General features: G+C 43.5%; 1 long non-coding RNA gene across 1 annotated transcript; it reads left to right on the forward strand.

Moving 5' to 3' along the window:
• Nucleotides 1–17609: 17609 nt before the first annotated feature.
• Nucleotides 17610–20408, forward strand: LOC139574072 (uncharacterized). Its single transcript, XR_011674715.1, has 2 exons — nucleotides 17610–18643; nucleotides 18978–20408. It is a non-coding gene; the product is annotated as an uncharacterized lncRNA (long non-coding RNA).
• The last annotated feature ends 989 nt before the right edge of the window (nucleotides 20409–21397 follow it).

The following is a 21397-nucleotide window of genomic DNA, read 5'->3' on the forward strand; positions in this document are numbered from 1 at the left end:
ACGAACGGAGTACGCCGGGGCCCCCTCGGAGGAACCTCCCGCACCTCAGACTCCTGGAGCGGGCCAGCCACCACCGGCCTGAGGAGAGACACATGGAACGAGGGGTTAATGCGGTAATTGAGGGGAAGCTGTAACCTGTAACAAACATCGTTCACTCTCCTCAGGACTTTAAATGGCCCCACAAACCGCGGACCCAGCTTCCGATAGGGCAGGCGGAGGGGCAGGTTTTGGGCCGAGAGCCAGACCCGGGGCCTCACTGCGGTGACAGTCTGCGCCAACTTTCTGGCGCAGCACGGCACGCTGAAGATGGACATGGGCGGCGTCCCATGTTTCCTCCGCGCACCGGAACCAGTCGTCCACCGCAGGAGCCTCGGTCTGACTCTGATGCCAAGGAGCCAGAACCGGCTGATACCCCAATACTCACTGGAAGGGAGAGAGATTAGTGGAGGAGTGGCGGAGCGAGTTCTGGGCCATCTCTGCCCAGGGCATGAACGCTGCCCACTCCCCCGGCCGGTCCTGGCAATAAGACCTCAGAAACCTACCCACATCCTGGTTAACTCTCTCCACCTGCCGTTACTCTCGGGGTGAAAACCTGAGGTAAGGCTGACCGAGACCCCCAGACGTTCCATGAACGCCTTCCAGACCCTCGACGTGAACTGGGGACCCCGATCAGACACTATATCCTCAGGCACCCCGTAGTGCCGGAAGACGTGTGTAAACAGGGCCTCCGCAGTCTGTAGGGCCGTAGGGAGACCGGGCAAAGGGAGGAGACAACAGGACTTAGAAAAACGATCCACAACGACCAGGATCGTGGTGTTACCCTGTGAAGGAGGAAGATCGGTCAGGAAATCTACCAACAGGTGCGACCACGGCCGTTGTCGAACGGGTAAGGGTTGTAACTTACCTCTGGGCAGGTGCCTAGGAGCCTTACACTGAGCGCATACCGAACAGGAGGAAACATAAACCCTCACATCCTTAGCCAAAGTGGGCCACCAGTACTTCGCACTAAGACAGCGCACTATCCGACCGATCCCAGGATGACCAGAGGAGGGTGACGTGTGGGCCCAATAGATCAGCCGGTCGCGGACAGCAGATGGAACGTACAGACGCCCAGTTGGACACTGGATGGGAGCGGGCTCTGCATGTAACGCCCGCTCAATGTCCGCATCCAGCTCCCACACTACCGGCGCCACCAGGCAAGAGGCGGGGAGTATGGGAGTAGGATCCATGGGCCGCTCCTCTGTGTCATACAGCCGGGACAATGCATTTGCCTTAACGTTCTGGGAGCCTGGTCTGTAAGAAAAGGTAAACACAAAACGGGTGAAAAACATAGCCCACCTTGCCTGGCGAGGGTTCAATCTCCTCGCCGCCCGGATGTACTCCAGATTGCGGTGGTCAGTCCAGATGAGAAAAGGGTGTCTAGCCCCCTCAAGCCAATGTCTCCACACCTTCAAGGCCATGACGACAGCCAACAGCTCCTGGTCCCCCACATCATAGTTTCGCTCCGCCGGGCTGAGCTTCTTCGAGAAGAAGGCACAGGGGCGGAGCTTCGGTGGCGTACCCGAGCGCTGAGAGAGCACAGCTCCTATCCCAGCCTCGGACGCGTCCACCTCCACTATGAACGCCAAAGAGGGATCCGGATGGGCCAACACGGGAGCCGAGGTAAACAGAGCCCTCAGGTGACTAAAAGCCCTGTCCGCCTCAGCTGACCACTGCAAGCGCACCGGGCCCCCCTTCCGCAGTGAGGTAATGGGAGCCGCTACTTGACCAAAACCCCGGATAAACCTCCGGTAGTAGATGGAAAACCCTAAGAACCGCTGCACCTCCTTTACCGTAGTGGGAGTCGGCCAATTACGCACGGCTGCAATGCGGTCACTCTCCATCTCCACCCCTGTAGTGGAAATGCAAAACCCTAGGAAGGAGACGGACTGTTGGAAGAACAGACATTTCTCAGCCTTGACGTACAGGTCATGCTCCAACAGGAGACCAAGCACTCTGCGCACCAGGGACACATGCTCAGCGCGTGTAGCGGAGTATATCAAAATGTCATCGATATACACCACTACACCCTGCCCATGCAGGTCCCTGAAAAACTTGTCTACAAATGCTTGGAAGACTGATGGCGTATTCATCAACCCGTCCGGCATGACGAGGTACTCATAGTGCCCAGAGGTGGTACTGAAAGCCGTCTTCCACTCGTCTCCCTCTCGGATACGCACCAGGTTGTAAGCGCTCCTGAGATCGAATTTGGTGAAGAAGCGTGCCCCGTGCATTGACTCTATCGCTGTGGCTATGAGCGGTAGCGGGTAACTATACCTCACAGTGATCTGATTCAGACCCCGATAGTCAATACACGGGCGCAGACCTCCCTCCTTCTTCTTCACAAAAAAGAAACTTGAGGAGGCGGGAGAAGTGGAGGACCGAATGTACCCCTGACGCAGGGATTCGGAGACATATGTTTCCATAGCCTCCTTCTCCCCCTGTGAGAGGGGATGCACATAACTCCTGGGAAGTGTTGCATCTACCAGGAGATCTATCGCACAATCGCCCCGTCGATGAGGTGGTAATTGAGTAGCCTTCTTTATGTAGAAGGCGAGAGCCAAATCAGCATATTCAGGGGGAATGCGCACGGTGGAGACTTGGTCTGGACTCTCCACCGTAGTAGCACCAACGAAAACCCCTAAACCCCTACCTGAGCACTCTTGCGACCACCCAGTGAGAGCCCTCTGTGGCCAAGGAACAGTGGGGTTATGACAAGCTAACCAGGGTAGGCCCAGCACCATGGGAAACGCAGGAGAGTCAATAAGGAAGAGACTAATTCTCTCCGTATGACCCCCCTGCGTCACCATGCTTAAAGGTGCGGTGACCTCCCTAATCAACCCTGACCCTAACGGTCGACTATCTAAGGCGTGAACGGTGAAGGGCACATCCACGGGAACGATGAGGATCCCTAAACTATAGGCTAAAAGTCTGTCAATAAAATTCCCAGCCGCGCCTGAATCGACGAGCGCCTTATGCTGGGAATGCGGGGAAAACTCAGGGAATGTGACAGACACAAACATATGTGCAACAGAGGACTCTGGGTGAGAATGGTGCCGGCTCACCTGGGGTGACGCAGGAGCACCCTGCCTGCTGCCTCGATTCCCAGAGGAACCAACCCGGCACCGACCGGCAGTGTGACCTCTGCGGCCACAGATGGTGCACGAGCGGGAACCCCCTCCGGTCTCCCTGCGCACCGCCCCTCGCAGCTCCAAAGGTATCGGAGGGGGTGCGGGAGGATGGAACCACCAGACCCTGATCTGAACGTCCGCGAGTAGCCAGCAAGTTGTCAAACGTGAGGGTGGTGTCTCTGCAGGCCAGCTCCCGACGTCCTCACGCAGACTGCAGCAGTAATGGTTGATCAGGGCCCTGTTGTTCCATCCCGCGCCGGCAGCCAGGGTCCTAAACTCCAGGGCGAACTCCTGGGCGCTCCTCGTCTCCTGCCTCAGATGGTAGAGGCGCTCACCCGCCGCTCTACCCTCGGGCGGGTGGTCGAAGACTGCCCGGAAACGGCGGGTGAACTCCTCAAACTGGTCCAACGCCGCATCTCCCTCTCTCCACACTCCAGGGCTTTCCCTGTGAGGCACGAGACGAGGGCGGACACCCTCTCACAGTCCGATGGAGCCGGGTGGACGGTGGCCAGATAGAGGTCTAATTGCAATAAGAACCCCTTGCAGTTCGCAGCCCTCCCGTCGTACTCCTGGGGCAAGGAGAGACGGATCCCACTGGGTTCAGGCGGGAAATGGGCGCTCAGGAGAGACCCCGGTTGTGCTGGTGAAGGCGCTGGAAGAACTCCCTGTGTCTCCCAGCGGTCCATTGTCTGGACAACGCGATCCATGGCGGCGACTTCGGCGGAAGTCGTGACACGTGGCTAATATAGCCGACAGCTATATCATTCATAACTTTCCCAGTGTAGCATATTGGCTAACGTAACGTTAAATCAATGAGCCTCCACACAGTCAGTCAGTCAGGGAACGTGATCATTGCACCCAAGATTGAGCTACAACTGCCTAGGCAGTTGGTAGCCTAAATCCTGCCTGATGTTACTTCTGTTCCTAAAGCCATTGACATATGTTAGCCTACTGTAACCACACACAGAGTGTGTGTGTGTTAAGGTTGGGCGATTGTGTACAAGCCTACATCGATCGCTATTGGGGGTGGGGTCTTTCTTATGGCTACCCATGTATTTCCATGGAAATATAAAGTTTATTTGGAAAGTAATAAATAGATTTTTAAATGCATTTGTGATTTGCGTAAATGTAATATACTAACTATTACTCTTGTTAAAAATATGAAATGGTATTACATTTGGTGAAGAGCACATTATGACTTTAGGACTCGAATCTCAAAGTCTAGGACTTGAGACTTGACTTGATGCTTGACAGTCTTGACTTGGGACTTGACTTGGGACTTGAGTGCTAAGACTTGAGTCTTACTTGTGACTTGTAAAACAATGACTTGGTCCCACCTCTGGAAACACAATAATAAACATCTTGATGAACTCTAAGTACAATATCTCTGTTCCTCTCCTCCACTCTGCAGTGAGATAAGTAGTGACAGATGAGGTCAGAGTTTTGCATTGACTCCTCCTCACAGGGAGGTAGGGAATATGAACATATAATGTATATGCCATAATATAATATTTACTATTTAACAGAGGCTTTTATCCAAAGTGACAATCATGTGTGCATACATTTTACTTATGCGTGGTCCCGAGGATTGAACTGACAATTTTGGGTTATATGCCTTAAAAACATTACTATTCAAGTGAATGGATAACATTTGAATGTACATTGTAACAAGGTGAATTAATTCCCACATTTGTGTTCGTTGTTTTGTTCCTTTTTATGTCCGAGCAGCACCAGGATGCTTATAAAATGTGCTTTAGACATAATGTTTCATGATGGAGGGGATCACTACTGCTTTATCAGACATTCACATGTTTACATGTCTATCTTTGTAACCTAGCTCATCCTCTAAAGGCTTGGAGAGAGATAGAAATAAGTTAACTAAATATCGTTTTCCTTTTATATAATAATTACATAATTATTTTAGATGTTTGATGGAGTATGTTTGAGTATATTTGATGAATTTCAGTACAAATTAACATAGATCAATTAACATAGATCATACAGCAGCATATCATATCAGTTATTGCATATACAAAATGTACACAAGCCATTCTGAGCATGTTTTTTACTCTTGGGACTAGAGGTTTTTGTACAGGTCCTGTGTTGGTTTGTATCACTGTGGTCGTCGAGCACAATAATACACAGCTGTATCTTCAGTCTGCAGGTTCTGTCCTGTTAGAGTTGAAGTACTGCTGGACATGTCTCTTCTAAAGCTGAACTTTTTTTTTTGTGCGTTGTTAAGGTAAAAACTACCACCACCCCAAATATAAAAAATACATTCCATTGGTTTCTTTGCAGGCTGTCGGTTCCAGGCTACCACATAGCTGTTGTCTGTAAGAGAATACCCCGAGATTGCACAACTGATAGTCAAAGTTTCTTCACGCTTTACACTCAATGAGTTTGGCTGGTTGTGTTCACTACAACTACAACACTACAATGCACACCTGTAAAAAAACAACAAAGCAATTGATTAGATTCTAAATAGTATTCATCGGTAATACTTGTTGAGGCTGCTGATTAGAATTGCTTCTATTATAAATGTGATTTAATTTTCTTTGCCATCATTTCATTCCATCCCCACATCCAGAAGAACTTACAGGATACAGCTGCCAGCAGAAGCAGTAGAGAGGCAGGGAACATGGTTTGTTTTGAAGTTGAACTAGTGGAAACTGCTTTTACAGCAACTGAATGAAAGACAGACAGACTTCTCCTTAAATACAGAGAGGAGAGTTGCTTTGCATAGAGTGAGAGTTGAGATGAAAGGGAGAGAAAAATAAACTAGTATTACTGTGCATGCTTATGTATTATAATATGTTGTTTTTTAGAACAGAATGAGAACAGCTGAATGTAACTATTGGCTTCCCCTATGAGACCTATACTGTACTTGGTTCATTACAATATTTACTATACAATAATAACCCGTATATGCTACCCAGAAGTGGAATGTTACTTATTTTGCTGATGTAATACCTCTGAATTGCATACATTTGATATCGGACTTCATTCAAATAAGTTAACCTAATTGAAAGGCATTACAAAATAAATGGTTTGAGCTGCTTGACATTGATGGTCATTTTACTGTTGGTTATTAGCCATTGTTAACTTTGAATGTTTTTACAGTTTTCAGTGAATTTTTCATGAGGATATTCATACAGTTATCTTACAAAAGATGACAGGTATGTTAATTGGACATTTGGGTTATAATTTAGTGTGATGTGTCTAGGCTATTCTTTCCCAGTGTTGGTGGGGCCATGTGATTGATGTTGACAGAGACTGGAGCAAAGATTTGTCTCACAATGAACTCTTAGAAAAAAGGTGCTATCTAGAACCCCAAAGGGTTATTTGGCCGTCCCCATAAGAGAACCCTTTGAAGAACCCTTTTTGGTTCCAGGTAGAACCCTTTTGGGTTCCATGTAAAACCCTTACCACAGAGGGTTCTATAATGAAACCCAAAAGGATTCTACCTGGAACCAAAAAGGGTTATTCTACGGGGACAGCCAAAAAGAAATTTTGGAACCCTTTTGGAACCCTTTTTTCTAAGAGCGTAGTGTGTGTGTTTAGAGAACAGACACGCCTCATTGCCTCTCATACTGAGATCAGTGTTGATCAGTTTTTGTATGATGCTGTAGCCTACTGAGTCACTGTGTCTCTGGCACAATAATAAACATCAGTCTTCAGGCTTTTCACCTCTAAGTATAGCTGTTTTTTGGAGTTATCTTTGGTGATGGTGAACTGGCCCTGGAGGGACTGGGCAAATATAGTGCCAGTGCCACTGTCAATGAACCCAATCCACTCTAGTTCTTTCCCTGGTTTCTGACGAATCCAGTGCATGTAGTAGCTACCCATGGAGAAACCAGACACAGTACAGGACAGTGTTACTGACTCTCCAGGGCTCTTCACCACTGACTCAGAGGAGGTGAGTGACTGTCCCTGAACAGCTGAAAAACAGACAGAGTTTAGATTACTGTGACCCTCCAGCCAAGTAGCACAGCTCCTCTCCTCTCTCCTACACTAGACAAAAATAACTCCTGTTAACTCACCTGAAATGAGAGCCAGGAGGAACACACATTCTAGAACTGTCATTGTGGGGAGGTTGTAAGATTTTTGAAACAAAGGAGGAGACTGAAAGTGACAGTTGTGACTGAGGGAGATGGTCTCAGGGGTTCAGTTATTATAGCAGACTATTGTAATGGGAAGAGACGTTGGCTCTTGGTACACAGAATATATTTGCATCTCCATGGGGTTAACTCTCTCAGGTCTATGCAAAGTTACATCCCTTTTGTCTATATAAAGTAGAGTGTCTGTCTCTCTTTCAGTAAGAGTTAAGAGTCCAGCATCGACCAACCCAGCTTGAATACAAACCATGTTCCCTGCATCTCTGCTGCTGCTGCTTGTAGCTGCATCATGTGAGTCTCCTTAGATTTTTGTTTTTGAAAATGAAAACGTTATTTGTAGTTCTATATCAATATATTCCACTGTTAAATTACTTTTCTGATTACTCTGTAAATCCATAGATTGTTTTCATTCTAATTCTTCCATTGACAGGTGTGCACTGCGGTCTTGAGCTCACCCAACCAAGCTCATTGGATGTAAAGCCTGGAGAGTCTTTGAGCATCACCTGTAAGGTCTCTGGTTATTCTCTGACTGATAGCAGCAATGTCTATGGAATAGGCTGGATCCGTCAGCCTGTAGGAAAAGCACTTGAATGGATTTGGACCATCTACCATGATGGAAGCTCAAGATCTCAAAGTTCCCTAAAAGACAGGTTCAGTGTCACAAGAGACACTTCTAGCAACACAGTGTTTTTAAAAGGACAGCATCTGCAGACTGAAGACACAGCTGTGTATTATTGTGCTCGGTGGCCACAGTGATACAAACCAGCAGCAGACCAGTACAAAAACCCTATATGTATGTGATGAATCAAGTACAAGCACAAACAGTATGGCACTTATTAGTATAAGTAGAGTCAAAATAAATAACCAATGGTGTAAAATACTTAAGTAAAAAGACTTAACTAGTCTCTTGGGGTATTTGTACTTTACTTTACTATTTATACTTTTTTACAACATTCCTAAATAAATGTATGCACTTTTTATTCCATACATTTTCCCTGACACCCAAAAGTACACGTTACATTTTGAATGCCTAGCATGACAGGAAAGTGGACCGATTCGCGCACTTATCAAGAGAACATCCCTGGTCATCCCTACCAAATGCTTTTATTGGGTGACTTTCACTTTTACTTGAGTCATTTTCTATTAAGGTATCTTTACTTTTACTCAAGTATAACAATTGGGTATTTTTTCCACCACTGTAAATAACTAGTATAAAAATGAATAAATTGATTGACTGTTATTTTATTTATCCATTATTTTACCAGGTAAGTTGACTGAGAACACGTTCTCATTTGCAGCAACGACCTGGGGAATAGTTACAGGGGAGAGGAGGGGGATGAATGAGCCAATTGTAAACTGGGGATTATTAGGTGACCGTGATGTTTGAGGGCCAGATTGGGAATTTAGCCAGGACACCGGGGTTAACACCCCTACTCTTACGATAAGTGCCATGGGATCTTTAATGACCTCAGAGAGTCAGGACACCCGTTTAACGTCCCATCCGAAAGACGGCACCCTACACAGAGCAGTGTCCCCAATCACTGCCCTGGGGAATTGGGATCTTTGTTTAGACCAGAGGAAAGAGTGCCTCCTAATGGCCCTCCAACACCACTTCCAGCAGCATCTGGTCTCCCATCCAGGGACTGACCAGGACCATATAAGCTGAACCAACCTGCATTATGAACTGTTAAATTAAATACAAAGTTGAGTGAAATGTGGATTCTCTCTTTGTTTACAGAATGTTATTATAACACAATAATTCATTTTTTCAATGTTTTTGCTAATGGCACAGCATTCCTTAATGAATTTGTGGGATTCTCCAGGATTTTTAACCACTGGTCCAGACTCAGTCAGTGTCTGACCATGAACACCTGTTGAAACAAAGTAACATTAGAGTAAATCACTGGACTCAAAACCTCTGATCATTCTGTATCAAATAAAAACAGTCTAATAGTGTTCACCTGTCAAGCCCATTGTTATCAGTAGAGCCACAATAGTAAATGTCATGATTAATTATTAGTAGTTATGATGTGTCTCTGTTCCTCAATCTAGTCAGTGCTTCAGTCCCTCTCCTCTACTCTGCAGTGAGATAAGTAGTGATGGAATAGCTCAGAGTTATGCATTGACTCCTGCTTACAGGGCAGTAGGGTACAGGAACACATAATATACAATAAAATGTATATGCCATAATATAATATAGACAACTCAGAGATGGGGAACAGCTTCATATGCAGTGGCAGGAATTCATGGATGCCAAGGGAAGCCAGGCTTCCCCAAAACATTGACCGATACATTTTTAAAATCTTTATCTTTCATCTCTCTGTGTTTCCTAATTGTCCTTCAATTTGCCGAGCGATATTTGTCTCTCTATGTGTAGGCCATTTATATGATGCTGTCTGGTCCAAAAGAGTATGACATTGTTGCCGCCCGTATCATTGAATGCAAGGGAAGCCAGCGAGCATTTGGCCTCCCTTGATAAAAAAAAGTTAAAATAATAGCCAATCAGTGTTGAGCTGAACTGAGTGAGCTCAACTGTGAATGGTCCTGGCACACCAAAAAAAGTATAAAGGGAAGCCAGTTTGGATTTGGCGTCACTCCTATGAAATCGCACCAAGAGCATACGTCATTGACAGAAACAACTTGAATTGTTGCATCTCGTTATGTTGTTGTCCTCGAGTTGCTAGCTAGCTAGCTAAAATGGTCCCTTTCCTATATTAGCCATGGATGGAGATTTGAACTTGTGGTTTTACTTAATTCTCCCTACTGGCCAATGATTATAATGGCGATTCTGAACCAACCATTAATTCATAAATTTTGCCCCTGGCCTGAGAGGCTTGAAGTTCAATATGTAGCTAGAGGGTACTATAGGAGGCTAATGTTAACTAGCTAACGTTGCCCATGAAAGGAAGTTAGGCTAGCGAGCAAGCGTTTTAGCTAGGTAGCCTAAGACAACCAAAAATAGAAGTGTGTGTTGTATGACAGATTGATAGACCATTTCATCAACATGAAAGAGAGGAGGATGGCTTTGGCGAGTCAACATGTTTTTTCTACTTGCACGAACACACACGCACGCACGCACGCATGCACACACACACACACATAAATCAGAAACATGGACAGCCACATCGTATTAAGCTTATGCTGCTTGAACTAAATTGTTTTTGTTATCTTTTAGTTGTCACTGTATTAGATTAAGCATAGGTCATTTGATGATGTTGACATGTTGAAGTTGAAATGGTGCTGGAAGAGTGGATGCAGCTCCTGTTTTCTTTGCGACTTACGTTAACTCTGTGGTTCTAAATCAATAGTTGATTAGTGGTCTGAAAATGATTGAAACATTATTAACTTGCTTGACCATGCTTTGGTCATGTAACTATTTGTTACATGCAATATGCTTTGTGGACTCCACAGGACAGATGTTGCTCTCCGGTTTTGTGATGAAACAAAGGTGTGGTTGAATTTATTCTGCCACAGTGTCTTCTATTGTCTCTGCCTTTAGGTCTATATATCATGGTGGCAAGGCATATGGACTAACAGGTTATAGAGCAAACAGCGCAATTATCACAACACATAGGTTGTAATATGGCGTTTTTTTCTTCTGGCTTCTCCAGTGATTTTACCAACGCACCACTACTGTTCATATGGCCTGAATAGTTTGTTAAAAGTTGAATGTAGCCATTTTTATCTCAACATGAAATAATTTCTGAGTAACAATTAAGTACCATGCCTATTTACTCTGTTCCATCTTACTGCGCAATACACTGTCTCATCAGCACAGCCAAGCTATTTATAAACCTGATCTTCACTATAAAAGCATCCAGTTTTTAGAAATGTTTGCAAATATCACATTTACTTAAATATACAGACCCTTCACTCAGTACTTTGTTGAAGCACCTTTGGCAACAATTACAGCCTTGAGTCTTCTTGGGTATTGATGCCACAAGCTTGGCACACCTGGATTTGGGGAGTTTCTCCCATTCTTCTCTGCAGATCCTCAAGCTCTGCCAGGTTGGTCGGGGAGCGTTGCTGCACATCTATTTTCAGGTCTATCCAGAGATGTTAGATTGGGTTCAAGTCCTGGCTCTGGCTGGGCCACTCAAGGACATTCAGAGACTTGTCCCGAAGCCACTCTTGAGTAGTCTTGGCTTAGGGTCATTGTCCTTTTGGAAGTTGAACCTTCACCCCAGTCTGAGGTGCTGAGCACTCTGGAGCAGGTTTTCATCAAGGATCTCTCTGTACTTTGCTCTGTTCATCATCCCCTCGATCTTGACTAGTCTCCTAGTCCCTGCCTCTGAAAAACATCCCCACAGCATGATGCTGCCACCACCATGCTTCATCAAAGGGATGGTGCCAGGTTTTCTCCAGACGTGACGCTTGGCATTCAGGCCAAAGAGTTCAATCTTGGTTTCATCAGACCAGAAAATCTTGTTTCTCATTGTCTGAGAGACTTTAGGTGCCTTTTGGCAAACTCCAAGCGGGCTGTCATGTGCCTTTTACTGAGGAGTGGCTTCCGTCTGGCCACTCTACCATAAAGGCGTGATTGGTGGAGTGCTGCAGAGATGGTTGTCCTTCTGGAAGGTTCTCCTATCTCTACAGAGGAACTCTAGAGCTCTGTCAGTGACCATCGGGTTCTTGGTCACCTCCCTGACCAAGGCCCTTCTCCCCTGATTGATCAGTTTGGACGGGCGACCAGCTCAAGGCAGAGTCAAGGTGGTTCCAAACTTCTTTCATTTAAGAATGATGGAGGCCACTGTGTTCTTGGGGACCTTCAATGCTGCAGAAATTTTTTGGTACCCTTCCCCAGATCTGTGCCTCGACACAATTCTGTCTCGGAGCTCTACGGACAATTCCTTTGACTTCACCGCTTCGTTTTTGCTCTGATATGCACTATATGCACTGTCAACTGTGGGACCTTTATATAGACGGGTGTGTGCCTTTCCAAATCATGTCAAATCAATTGAATTTACCACAGGTGGACTGTGGTAAATTTCGAGTTTCATAGCAAAGAGTCTGAATGCTTATGTAAGTTATTTAGAATTTTTTTTTTTAATAAATTAGCAAAAATTCTAAAAAACGTTTTTTGCTTCGTCATTATGGGGTATTGTGTGTAAATTGCTGAAGATTTCAGTTCATTTAATACATTTTAGATTAAGGCTGTAACGTAACAAAATGTGTGAAAGAGTCAAGGGGTCTGAATACTTTCCGAAGGCACTGTACATACATACTGTACATACAGTGTATACATACCTTTTGTATGTGTAAATAATTAATTCCAGTTGTGACAGTGATGAATTGTGGAGTCATGGCACCATATTTTGGCCAAGGAAGATGAATGGCTGTGTCCTATAGCTTGTCATAATGTTGTATAATTTCAGTAATTGTGGTATGTTACACCATGTATTGTTACAGAACCTAGTGGTAAGGCTAGTCAATATTTTGTATCACAATTTAGCATAAGTTGTCCACCGTTATTTTAGGGGCATTTGGTATATTGACCAGTTCACCTCTAATTTATTAACAAAGGACGGCAGGTAGCCTCGTGGTTAGAGCGTTGGACTAGTAACCGAAAGGTTGCACGATCGAATCCCTGAGCTGACAAGGTAAATATCTGTCCTTCTGCCCCTGAACAAGGCAGTTAACCCACTGTTCCTAGGCCGTCATTGAAAATAAGAATTTGTTCTCAACTGACTTGCCTAGTTAAATAAAGGTAAAAAATAAAGGAGATTGACTAAACTTTCTCATTGAGTATTTTATGGATAAAACATATTTTTGTATGATCTGAGTGGAACTGAGTAGAATTACGTCTGGTCTTCAGCTTCCATTTTCTGTACAGCATATCCCAAGAGGTTGGTTTTTGTACAGCTCTTGTGCTGGTTTGTATCACTGTGAGGGTAGGCACAATAATACACAGCTGTGTCTTCAGTCTGAAGGTTCTGCCCTTTTAAAAACACGGTATTACTGCTAGAGTCTACTGAGAGGCTGAACTTGTTCTTCAGTGAATCCTTGTATTCTGTGTTTCCAGAATATACATTTCCAATCCACTCCAGTGCTTTCCCTGCAGGCTGTCGGATCCAAGATGTCCAAGTGTTAGTAACTGAATATGAGACCTTACAGGAGATGGTCAGTGGTTGACCTGGCAGGACAGTCATAGATGCTGGCTGAGAGAGTTCATAACTCTGTACACCTGGGAAATAAATTAATGAACAATATTAAATACACAAAATAGCAACATGTTACACTATATAAATTATAGTAGTTATTTGCTTTGTTTTTCCTCCAAACCCAGAGAGACTCACAGGAGGCAGCTGCCAGCATCAGCAGTAGAGAGTCAGGGAACATGGTTTGTGTTGAAGCTGAACTGGTGGGAGCTGCTCTTCTCTACTCTCCAGGACTCAGAGGGACGTACGAGGACAGACACAGGCAGCCATATTCGGTTTAAGTAGGGAGAGAACCAGGTTTGCATTGACGTAAAGGGGGAGGGGATATATAAAACGGTATGAGACACCACAGGACCATCTCCCACTATTACCGAACACAATCTTTACACTCTGAAAACTCAGAGACCCTCTTTAGGTTATCTTTTTGAATAGGAGGGTGGGGTAATTATGAAACGCTACATTTACAGCATTAGTTCATACTTGTGGTGGATGAAACATATTTAAGACACTACTTTTGTTTTGACAAACTAAAGCATTATGAATCAACATCCATATTATACTTTTTTCTTGTAATAAGACTAATTTTCAGACCCTTCATCAGTACTGGTCTTTATTTTATTCATATGGAGAGAGAGTGTCCCCTGTTGGTGCATCAACAACACTAGCACCATGTATTTAACAGGTGTATCATTGTGTTATTATTTGATACATCTTTAGAATTGTTCCTCATGTATCCCCTTGACATAGTCTACTGGTCATACTATACGTGTGTCTGTGTGTTTGTGCACGTCCTTCCTTTCTCTACCAGATGGTTTTTGTACAGCTATTCTCATTAGTTTAACCATAGTGAATCTCTAGCACAGTAATACACTGCAGAATCCTCTGGCTCCAACTGACTCATGAACAGATAGAATTAGTGCTGTCCTTCGATGCTGTGAATCGATCCTGTACTACCTGGGCAATGCTCTTACTTCAGTCTGAATGATAGTAAATTATCCATTCAAGTCCTTTTCCATGTGCCTGGCGGATCCAGTGCCTTCAAGTACTGCTTATAGTAAATCCACTACAGGCACATGTGAGTTTGAGGGATCCTGCAGGGGTCCCCTGGACTGACTGCTCAGCCTGTGTGAGTACGACCTGACAGTGGACACCTGAGGAGGGAGAGGAATGACAGGTCAGATCAATCAAGGAGTCACATCAGTATCACAGCAACACAAGTTATACTGATCAGACTACAGTCAGGTCCTCACAGGATACAGCTGCCAGCAGCAACAGTAAAGAGTCAGGGAACATGGTTTGTGTTGAAGCTGAACTGGTGGGAGCTGCTCTTCTCTACTCTCCAGGACTCAGAGAGACATACTAACACTTAGAAAAAAAGGAGCTATCTAGAACCTAAACGGGTTAGTTGGCTGTCTCCATAGGAGAATCATTGTAAGAACCCTTTTTGGTTCCATGTAGGACTATTTTCACAGAGGGTTCTATATGGAACCCAAAAGGGTTCTAATATGTGGACAGATGAAGAATCCTTTTGGAACCTTTTCTTCTAATGAATGACAGACAGACAAATAGCATTATATAACGGAGAGTGAGAGGAAGCGAGGGGTGAGATTATATTTGCATAATGAAGATAATCAGTATAAAAGCACTGGGAATATCAGTGCAAATGGTGGTAAAGTTTTTATAATGTGTCAGTTTCTATCACTACACTCTAGAATGGTTAAACATTGTTTTCTCATTATTGGTAATCCTATACTATATGTATCAAGTTATTATTGTCAAAACGTATGTATTGCGGTGCTTGTAAACATATTGCTATTAACGTCCATCAGAAATAAATAAGATTGTCTGTGCTGAATGGGAAGTGGTTTTTGTACGGCTGCTCCCATTAGTTTTACCACTGTGACTCTCTAGCACAGTAATACACTGCTGTGTCCTCACTCTTCAGGCTGTTCATCTGTAGGTACAGTTTACTGCTGGAGTCATCTCTGGAGATGGTGAATCTACCCTGGACTGACTGGGAATAATATGTAGTAGTACTATAACTATAAGCAATCCACTCCAGTCCTTTCCCAGGAGCCTGTCTGATCCAGTTCATTCCATAGCTACTGAATGTGAACCCAGTGGCTGTACAGGTCAGTTTGTGGGATTCTCCGGGCGTTTTAACCACTGGTCCAGACTCAGTCAGTGTCTGACCATGAACACCTGTGGAAATAGAAAGCAGAGATGTTGTTGAAGTTGAAACTAAAACCTGATGTCAACTTGTTTATTTGATAAACAGTATAAATAAACATACTGTTTCCTCACCTGTTAGATAGACTGTCAGTAAGAGTATTCCTGTGGTAGGAAACATGGTGATCTGTTTAGTTCTCTAATGGTAGTTGAGAGTCTACAGCAGAATCCTTCTTCAACAGAGACATTAATAAAGATGGAGGACTAGAATGTTTTGCATGAGCTCCTTCTTACTGGGAGGACCAATCACAAGAGGCTTTGATAGATACCCACAGATCACCTGGTATGAGGTCATCTTGAGATGCTCTGTTATGAAGAATAAATCCTGCTGTTTGTGTGTCTATATATCTATTTTACCAGGTAAATTGATGTACAATACATTTCCATTACATCACAAACCTGAGGAGGAGTTGTATGGACAGTTTCAGAATTAATGTACAAATTATTACTCATGACAGGAAAGTAATATTACATATAAGTAATATTACATGCTGCCATCATGTTGTTATAGCATGATAAAGGGGCATACTTCTGAAACAACCTCTGAATCAATCCCAGAATATGTATTTGTTGAATAACATTTTAATTAATGGTACAAAGTACTTAAGTAAAAATACTTTAAAGTACTACTTAAGTAATTTGGGGGGGTATCTGTACTTTACTATTCATATTTTTGAGTACTTTTACTTTTAATTCACTACAGAAAATAATGTCATATTTACTCCATACATTTTCCCTGACATCCAGAAATTTAATTACATTTTGAATGCTTAGCTGGACAGGAAAATAATCCAATTCACGCCCTTATCAAGAGAATACCCCTGGTCATCCCTACTGCCTCTGATCTGGCGGACTCACTAAACACACATGCTTCATTTGTAGTGTTGGAGTGTGCCGCTGGCTATCCGTAAACAAAAAAAACAAGAAAATCGTGCCATCTGGTTTGCATAATAAGGAATTTGAAATTATTTATTATTTTACTTTTACTTTTGATACGTAAGTATATTTGAGCAATTACATTTACTTTTAATACTTAAGTATATTTAAAACCAAATACTTTTGGACTTTTACTCAAGTATTATTTCCCTTTTACTCAAGTCATTTTCTATGTCTATACTTGTACTGAAGTATGTCAATTGGGTACTTTTTCCACCACTGATATTAACACATGTTTAATAGTGAGGGTATTGAGTTATACCTATATCTGTTCATATCCTACAGTAGTCCTATGTTATGACTTGTGACTGATACTACATCTAGTTCATACAGTCATCACATCATAGTAGGATTTATTTCATGTAAAGGCTAAGATCGCCCACTTCTGGTGGGTACATATAACTCCAACCGTTTAACTTTATTGGTTGGTGAGTTTTTGTACAGGTCTAGTGCTGGTTTGTATCACTGTGACTACCGAGCACAATAATACACAGCTGTGTCCTCAGCCTGCAGACTGGTGATGTCTAAGTACAGTACATTACTACTGTCTCTGGAGATGGTGAATCTGCTCTTAAAAGAGGCTCCAGAGTTGATGGATCCACCACCCCAGATGATCCCAATCCACTCCAGTGTTTTCCCTGCCTGATGTCGTATCCAACCTGTACCATAGTCTGTCAGGGCATAACCAGAGACTTGGCAAGATAGTTTCACTGGCTCTCCATGAGGTTTGAGTTGAGCAGGGGAGGAGGTCAAACTAATGCTGTGTAGATCTGAATGAGAGCAGGGAGAAGAGAGAGACAAGACAGGAAACTTAACCTGACGAAAGAGAATAAATTACTTTTTCCAACCATCTACGTCTTTATACAAAAATTAACACATGGGCAAGAACAACCTTATTTACTGGATTTAATGTCCAATCTTGTTTTGTACCCTGTATTTGAAGAGATAAAAATCCCCCCACTTACATGGCAGGAAGGCCAGGAGGAGGAGAGATGTAAGAAACATGTTTCTCTGTTGAATGGAAGACGATGTCTGCTGGGTACTGACAGACAGGGTGGTTGCAGTGATGAAAGTGTTGTGTCTGTGTGTGTGTGTGGCTGCCCCTCAGAGCTGGTCATTGATATACAGTTATTATCAGAGGGGATTATTTGCATATGCTCCGTCTTTTATTGACAGAGTAAACAGGAGTCAATATTGAGACATCAGCCTAGGATCCGGAAAAAATGCTTATTTTGTACAGATTTCCATGCAAACATACATGACTAACTCAACAATGCTGTTGTACAGTGATCATGGAGGATTTAGAGTTTTTCCCCCCGTGGGGACCACAGACTGTGAGAGACTAAGATAGTGTTAATAAAGAAGCTGTCTATTACATCAGGAGATAGTGCTGCTGTTGGGTAGGTGGTGGTTTTGACCTACCACAGAATTCAGGGTCAGATATTCTAGGTCAGATAGTTAGTTAGCTCGATGTGTCATTCACCACAGAGATTTTGAACATTAAACCATTCTGCAAATCTAGTGCAGCAAGAGATAGTGTTAAGTGAGAGAGGATGGTGCTGTGGTTGAAGGAGGGATATACAGTCTCTACTTAGGAAAGTGTAGCTAGTTCACACCGCATGTTACAGACGTTAAGCATCAAGTGTATGAGATACATGGTATACAGTGTATGAGAGGGAGAGGGAATTGGAGAGATACCTGGTGAAACCTTTAGTTCAGCTCAACGTTAATGTCATTTGGACAGTCATGGAGGAAGGATTTTATTTTGATATGCCTGAAGTGCAGTTTTGGTGAAGCTGACATAGAGATGGATCACTATGGTGATGTTGAAGAGGAGGGAGAAGAAGAGGAAGAGGAAGAGAAGGGAGACCATGGACGCTCAGGCCGGCCCAGACGACCCCGACAGCCACAACAGCAACAGGCTCTAGGACACATAGGAGTCCAGATTAAAGACTACTTCTGTTGCTCTGTGTTTAACACCATGTTCTGCAACTGCCTCTTCCTAGGGCTCCTGGCCCTGCTCTGCTCTTATCAGGTAAGATGGCTGACATTGATTGGATCATGTCATAACAAAGTACTCAGAAATAAGATGGTTTTCATGGTGAGCTGTGTGAGTACAATGATGGCTCCAATCTACCTAGGCACTTTGTTATAGGTTGAAGAGTTTTAGTCCAATCAGGGATGAGACTTTTTAGGTCACACAACCGCCATTGTGTAATTCGAGAGTTATACAATGCACTTTCTGCAGTTATTGTTGGTCTAGCGTGAGTAAAATGTGACCAGTTAAACTGACATTTTAGTGACATTGAAATCAGAAAAGTACAAAACCCTTAATTCCCCTTTATATGTCCTTGTTTTTCACTTCTCAGGTGAGAAAGAGGATGGCGAAGAGGGACCTGAAGGGGGCGGTGCAGTGGTCATGTTTACAGGACCAACACGGCTGCTGTGGCGGTGACCCTCTGTGGCCTGGCCTTTTTCACCTCTGTCTATATTTTGGTCATTTTCTTTGTGACACAAACATGCCTTATGAAGGATTGTCATCATATTCTAATAGTTATGATGCCGAAAGCTACCGCCCCCTAAGTTCTGGCCGCAGCCGCAGTTCCGACCACCGGCCGAGTTCAGGAGGACGCCCCAGGGGGAGAGGAAAGGGTCAGAAAGGAGAGTCAGTACACATGAATAATACTAAACTTAATAGCCAGGGACGTTAATGCTACAGGCCTGTAGTCATTTAGCAGAGATGGGTTTGTTGAATTGGAGATGGGTACTAAAGTAGAGCTTTTTCATAGCATACAGTAGGTGCATGTTGTTGATCCAAAGAGGAGTGAAAGAGAAAAGAGAAAATACCAGCCAGTTCCTCTGCTCAGTGCCTTAAAACAGGACCACAGTTGTTGTCTGGATGGGTACATTCATGGTTAACTTGGTGTCACATGGGACAGTCAAATGTATTTCTTACCATTTAGTAAGCTCTACTGATTGCCTCATAAATGTAAGAATGTATAATCATATAGCCTATGAAGAGACCATGGATTGTATGCATCAATGCAGAGTGTGCAGAATAATACTGATTTACTTTCCTTATGCCCATCACTACTCTTTCTAAGAGAGGTCTTGGTGGAACACTGCTTGGTGGTCTTTGACCTTGGCATTCAACATAGTTTTTACTTTACCCTGTCAAAAACCTTCCTGCAGAATCCATGGTCAGCTAATATTTATGTGTGATTTTACAGAATCGTTGCACTATTATTTCAATTTGAGTAACACAACTACAAATGAAAGTCGTACATTAGCTACACATAGTATTACTATATTGAATGTTGTCAAATATCACAATATCAATAAAATGCTTTTTCACAATTCAATGTCCCTTACTGTTAAGTCACTGTTAAGTGCTAAGTCAAAGTTGGCAAATGCTCAAATGCTCAAATGACAGCCAAGGTCGATATGGGCAGCTGTTTTGATTCAGTTGTGTTAGATTAGGGACAGAGCGAAATCCTTGTCATTGTAGAAGATGACCCAAATACACAATGACTTGTGCGTGTTTAATGTATTTTCTGCTCTTTCTGAAGAGAACACAGGTCACAACATAAGGAAAAACTCAGAGAGACGATTCATGAAGCATAGACAATGTTTCTGATGTTCGGGACATTTATTTAAAGTATAAGGATGTCTATCCCCGCTGTTTGCAGAGTTCCACAGCCTGTCTCTATCTATATATTGAACAGGAGTATGTTAAGTGTTGGTCCCGTGCTTCATGAGCTGAAATAAAAGATCCCAGAAAGGTTCCATACACACAAAAAGCTTATTGCTCTCAAATGTTGTGCAGAAATTTGTTTACATCCATGTTAGTGAGCATTTCTCCTTTGCCAAGATAATCCATCCACCTGACAGTTGTGGAATATCAAGAAGCTGATTAAACAGCATGATCATTACAAAGCTACACCTTGTGCTGTGGACAATAAAAGGCCACTCTAAAATGTGCAGTTTTGTCAAACAACACAATGCCAGAGATGTCTCAAATTTTGATGGAGCCTGCAATTGGTATGCTGACTGCAGGAAGGTCCACCAGAGCTGTTGCCAGATAATTTAATGTTCATTATCTTTCCTCAGAGAAATGTGTACATTGTCTTGATGTACAAGTACTTCTGTTATTTTGGCTCTTCGGGGAATATTATACTTCAGTAGACATTACTCTGCTGTACTGATCCTCTACTGCCCTCTGTTGACTCTGAGGGGTTTTTGTACAGATCCTCCACTCCCTCACACCACTGTGTCTCTCTTGCACAGTAATACACAGCAGAGTCCTCTGTTCTCAGACCAGACAGTTTCAGATACACCATGCTGTTAGAATTGTCTCTGGTGACTTCTATCCGTCCTTCAACACTTTTTGCGTATGCAGTTCAACTAGCATTAATGCCTATCCATTCAAGTGATCTTCCTGCAGGTTGATGTATCCTTGCCATGTTGTAGCTACTAAAGGTAAAGGCAGATCCCTTACTGGAGAGGCTGAGACGTTCTGCAGGCTTTATCAGGACTGGATTCGAGGGAATGGCCTCAATACTTTGACCACATACCCCTAATAGAGAAAAGAGAATGAAGACAATAGATCACAAATATGTTAACTCAATGGATATTATAATTATCTCTATACGTAAAATACTTTGTTCCAATAAATTGCTAGATTATTGAGTACATACTACAGAGGCCCAGCAAGACCAGGAGGAGATGTAGTTTTCCTGTCATCTTTTCAGGATGGAAGACAATTCACCGATAGTAGGAAACATCCCAA

Source organism: Salvelinus alpinus, chromosome 1 (genome assembly GCF_045679555.1).
Source record: "Salvelinus alpinus chromosome 1, SLU_Salpinus.1, whole genome shotgun sequence".
In the NCBI taxonomy this organism is placed as follows: Eukaryota; Metazoa; Chordata; class Actinopteri; order Salmoniformes; family Salmonidae; genus Salvelinus; species Salvelinus alpinus.